The following is a 6504-nucleotide window of genomic DNA, read 5'->3' on the forward strand; positions in this document are numbered from 1 at the left end:
TATATATATATATATATATATATATATATATATATATATATATATATATACACACATACATATATATATGTGTGTGTATGATATGAATATGTGTATGTGTGTATCTTTATACATGTATGTATATGTGAGTATGGGTATGTGTGTGTGTATATAATATACACACATACATACATATTCATATAGATGCATATGTACAAATTTGCGAACATTTGTGTGTGTATATGCATACATATATGAGTGCATGTACATTTATGTATGTCTTTGTGATGTTGTATGTATGTGCATGCATGTATGCATGATCAGATATATGTAAATTCATCAGTAAATATAACTCAACTTATTCTGGTTATCAGATTGAATATTTTTGTGATCTTCATAAGGTAAAGCATACATCTTAGATTTTATTCTTCATTATAAGTGAAAATTCGAAAATTTTGCTTTGTTATAAGCAAACGGTGGTAACATTCATATAGAAATGTGCAAGAATATAAAGAAGACGAAAAAAGCAGAAGCCATAATAAAAAAAAATCAAAATAAAACATATATTAATAGATAAATGCATTAAAAAATTAACAGTATAAAGAATATTAAAGTTAAAAATAAATAAAAATGTTAAATATCTTTAGTTTGATAATGAAAATAATATTTTGAAATCGAAAAAATAAGAAAATTAAAACAAAAAAATAATGTTTTATTCAAAATAAAATGTTTTAAGATTTATCATTTAAAAAATAAAATGAAATTTATTTATTTATCTATTTATTGTGAAACAGGGTGATAAATAATTATTGCGAATATATTACAAAGATTGTGTGATTTATAAAGTGAAAAACTATTATAATTAGTGTTATTCACATTTAACACTGCCTTTTTATGATTACTGTAACTATCATTATCATTGTATACTATTATTATTAACAATATTATTTTTATTACCATTATTATTACTATCATCATCTTATATATTTTTTTTTAACAATAAAATCAGAGGTTCATTAATAGGTTTCTGAAGGTCTTTCAACTGGAATCCATCAACACTATTACAAGAAATTATCATTAAGACTGTGAAAGGAATATCGAAAGGATATCATGCGGCAATGTTATAGCTTTCATATTTTAATATTCTATTATTAAAACTGATGTTTGTAGTACTTTAGAATGAATAGCATTATTAAGTAAAATTTTAGTTAAGTAGATACTAAATCTCAACAACTGTTGCTGATACGGTATTTAGTGTGTAATTTGGTAAACAGGAGAGCTCTAACAAATATTTAAACTAAAAACATCTATGTATATCAAGGATTTCTTTTATAGGTTCATGAATAATCATTAAATAGTTATTTCATGTAGTTATTACATATCCAATTTTTGTGGGTTAACTACTTCTAGCTAACAATATATTCTGAATATTCAGTAATATATTATAAGATTATTAAGTTATTCAGATTTTTCTCATATCTTCCTTTCTTCTTACTGTTATTCATCAATATGTAGGGAACAATCATATCAGCTTGAAGAATATTTCCATCATTCTAGTTACTAGACCTCTCATGTTAAATGTATCAGTTTGGGTGTATATTTCAATATATTGACTGTTATAGAACCATATAGTAGGTAAAATTGAGTGGAGTGAAGGTTCTATTGTACTTTATCCAGAGTAGGTAAACTTTGGGAAATCCTGGCTCTTTAATTGTTTGTTTTGTGTCCTACTGACACCTTTGAGTTGTGTGCTCCTGGGCAATACATTTAACTCTAGTGTCATCTTTGGCTTAGAAATGCTTTCATACATCAAAATTTTCAATTTGACAGTGACATGTTCTTCCAAATATTAACTATTACACATATTTTTTGTGATCAGCATTACTAAAACTATTGGATTTCTTTTCTTCATGACACTCCAACATTCTATTTTATACACTTTCCCTGGAGTACATAGAAAGTTGTTTTATGTGTGTGCATGTTTGTGAGTGCAAGTATGTATGTTTCTTTTCCCCTTTCACTTATCAGTTATATAGGGCTGCTGTGGCTTACAATAATACATGTATCTACTTGAGATACAAATTTAGACTTCTCATTCTCTTCATGTGCCATACCTACAAGCATTGGCCATCATGAACCTCCATGACAAAGCTTGAGGATTCGTAAATTTTCTTGTTCTAGATACTTCAGCAGTTTCCTATTGCTTTTTTTTTGCCAATTTACTCTGCTAGTTCCCCTGCCTAATAGAGGACTCCTTGAAATACAGTGCCAATTTAACCCTTTGGCAGGCAAGGTGGGGGCTGATTCATGTGACATCAGGGCTTGTCCACACACCTGTGTGTCTATGTGACACATGTCTAGGGGCCAGCCTTCCTCAAAGTCTTGTATGCTTTATCCACAAGGCCATCTGCTATTTGACCCATATCTGAGCTCCTTGGTAAGTACTATCACACTGAGAGAAGTGATGACGAAATGGCAACTCTACACTCTCCAAAACTCCTGAGCTGGATCCTCACCACTGGATGCTGTTTAATGTCTTGCTTTAATCTGAACAGGACAGTTAAGGGATTAAAATGTTAACATTGTAAGTTGAATGGCGTCTGTTTTCTATAGAAACACTACATTACAAATGACAAGATGTGAACCATTGATTTTTTGGCTGCTAATGAACATCAAACTGAGGTAACTTTGTGACTCAATATTACACCATTTTAAAATGTGTTATCCCTACAAGATCAATTTTGCCCTTCATACTTCAACAATCAATAAAATAAATATCAGTCAAGTACTGATTTAATCTAATTAACTATACTTACTCTTCTCCCAAAATGTGTGGCCTTCTGTCCATATTAGAAAACATTGTTGTTGTAATTATTATTATTGGTTGTGTGGTGCATAGAGTGTTAGATAAAGTGCTTTGTTGTATTTAGTTTATGTCTCTTTACATTTTAATTTCTGAGTTCAAATTATAAAATAAAATATTAATCAAATACTAAGGTCAATTTATATTACTTTAGCCCATCCTCTCTCATTTGTGATTGTCTTGTACCTTTGTTAAAAACCAGTATCAACTACCATAAATAAAAAGTAACTGATTTTAGCTGTAGTAATTGATTAGTAATTCATAGCAATTGATTTATAGATTTACCTATGCTATATTCAAGCATGTAAGTAATATAATTGATAGCACTCAGAATTCAGTTATCGCTGATGTTTTTCTTTTACAAAAATATTGCATTATGCTAGTTTTCTGGAACTAAATAAAAAACCAAAGCAACTTAAAAAGAACTAAACAAAACTTTACATGAACTGGATTCAATCAAATATCTAACTGTATAGTAAATTAGGACAATGTCATGGTAATCGTTGTGTGATCCCATCAGCCTTGCTTAAGCAGCAACTTAATTAAGATTATATAGTCTTTGTTAACCTCGTTTTTAGATCATATATTTAAAGTATCTGTATCTATACTAAGTTTCAATTGATTTGATTTCGGTTGCCATCAGATAGTAATGGCTTTTTTTGAATAGTATAAATACAGATAGTAATGTCTTTATGAATTAAATCAATGATGTATGTGCATAGTAGATAAGGCCATTATTATACTAGATTTAAAAATAAAGGTTCCTAGATTCCATCCTGTCTTGGACCAGACCCTGTACTTTATGTTGTAATGAGACATCTGATTATGATCAAAGATCAAATCTGTTGAAACATATTGATATAAATGTTGTAATAGATTCACTCAGATGGGATTAATAGTTTTAGAACATAGTCTTGTTACCATTTCATCAGATCAATGACACTGAACTAGCTATTTGAACAAACTGGTCCATATATCTACATTATAGTCATGATGTTTTAGATTTCAGAATTTAAAAGAAGTGATCACTAACATTTCTAATGATGTTAAGGAGTTTATTGAGGAGGATTTGGCTGAATGCATTGAACAAATGAAGGACTTCTATTGTTTTTTGAGAGAAGATTGTTTTAAACTGCAAAATGTAACTTAGTGGATCAGATTCCAAGCTAGAATATAGAGTCTGTATTCCATTGCATGAATTATATACCATTACAATCATGTATGTTGGAGATTATTCACATTTATTTACCTAAGTATTTCTTCCATAATTGAAATTAACTCATTATTTTCACCTCAGTTTGAATAGCCATGGATATACCACTTGTTCTGATGCATTCTATGTTTAATCTCCTACTTCATGATGTCACACTGACAGTTAATGTCTTTTAAACTTACTGATATCTATATCTTAATAGTACTTATTTTTAACTTCCTCTGAAATGTGGAGAAGGAACTATTAACTAGGTAGTGGAAGTCAAACGTGTGGTCAAACTATCATTAAGCCATGCTCTTATTTATTTCTGAATTTCTTTTTTCATATCCTAACCTAATATGTAGATAACAACTAATATTCTTTACATAAACAAAAAATATATTTTATATATATATATAGCATATTTATTATTGTAATTATTAAACCTAGGTCATAGCAGAATATTGTTTTCCCTAGATGTGTGTGTGTTGGGAAACAGTTGGTGATTTACACCATTGTTATTCATAGTTTCACATAAAGTATACATTTAATTGGTTAGATAATAGGTAGTGAATAAAGTCATGTCTGCAAAGTACTAAATTGACCAATTCTCTGTGGTCAAAGCTGATGATAATGTTCAGGTTGAAGATGACTAAACTACTGTGTTGTAATGGGAGGCTGCTGAGTGGTTATCAAGCTTGTGATCATCAAAGGTAACTACTTTGTGAAACTTATTAAATCCAATTTGAATTAGTGATCCTGGAGTTTTCAGACATTTTGAAGCTGTCCTGGAGGAATGTTGGTGATGACAGTTGGATAATATCTTTGACCTTCACTGACTACTTTAATATCTGAAACTTTTCTCCTAGCGAAAACTTGCAGTTTCATGATCCACCTATGTTTGAGGGTTTATTGATTTGATGTATAAAGTAGTTTTGTTGATCCATTGAAGTATGAAGTAGCTTTATTGATCTATTGTTTGAAGGCTCTTGGATCTTCAGTCATTGAGTCTCCATATGAATTGGGGCAGGGATTTTGAGTTTTCTATATTCCTGTTCTAAATGTGTGAAGATGCTGTTAGCAACAAAACTTGAAAGTGTTCGCAATGTGTCTCATGTAATTTTTTTCGTTATCGTTTGGGATATTATGAATTCTTGAGATACAATTGCTTTGGAGAGAGAGAGAATCCCCAAGTATCCAGCTAGAGAGATTTCAATAGTTACACGTTGACTTTTGAAATGAAGGATGTATTGGTTTGTAAGTTTAGTTGTAGCACGTTATGTAAGAAGCAGTGTGGTGTGTGTATCTGTCACTTTTTTGTTCCACTCTGGTTTCATCTACACCACAAATTCTTGACTTTTACTTAACCCCAATTTTATATATATACATATATATATATATATATATATATATATATATATATATATATATATATATATATATATATATATATATATATATTAAATGCATACTATATAACCAGATGTTACTAAAGTCTTACCCGTTAGCAGAAAATATATATAGAATAGATACAAATAAATACCAAACAAAAGCACAATTGTAAAATTTATTGTTGTTGTTTTCATCATCATCATCATCACCACCACCAGAGAATCTTTCATTTAAAGGAAGTTTAAAAATTACATTCTCAAGGAAATAGGGCAGTAATATCATATTTGACAACGATTCATATGCAAAACATTAAATCCTCAAGTATTCTCCATTTTAAAACATGATTTTTTAAAATTCATCTTCCAATTCTTTGGCATTGAGAGGGATTTGCTGAAACGTCTGTCTCCATGAGTTTATTTAATTCACTATTTTTGACATTTTATTGTTATTTGTTTTTAATCTTTCATAAAGTTTTAGGCAGGCTGTTGAAAAAAATTATTGTTTCTGTCAATTTAACTGTTTACTCTTCCTTACTAATTTAGATCATCATATTTGGGTACAACTAATTCCAAAGTGTTCAAGATACAATAATAAGACATAATTATTAATGATAGCAATAATGATCTCTTTTGATTTGTCACAATGACTACAGATGAGGGAGGTATTTTATAGACAGGTTTATATGTTTGTGTCTCTTTGTCTTGACATTGTGTGATAGCAGCACTGTTTCAGCAGATGTAGTTTATTACTTTCTAGAAACTTATAAAACTTAATTCTGAGCGGGTTTACAGAAGAGTAGCCATAGCCATAGTAGCTATTATATAATTCTTTGTTTTTTTGGAGGGGGGGGGGTGTTGTCTTCCTCCAGTTATAATTTTTGAAAAGTATTATTCCTGTTGTTTGTTGTTGTTATTGTTGTTTCTTTCTACCATGGGATTTTGTGGGTGTTTTGGGGTCTCTTTGTTTCATATTTCACAACATGGAATCAGTTTTCCATTGAGTATAAAGTAAATTTTCTATTTCATTTTTGTTTCTTGATAGATATAAGAAATATGGATATACCAATGAAGCATATTGA

This window comes from Octopus bimaculoides, chromosome 4 (genome assembly GCF_001194135.2).
Source record: "Octopus bimaculoides isolate UCB-OBI-ISO-001 chromosome 4, ASM119413v2, whole genome shotgun sequence".
In the NCBI taxonomy this organism is placed as follows: Eukaryota; Metazoa; Mollusca; class Cephalopoda; order Octopoda; family Octopodidae; genus Octopus; species Octopus bimaculoides.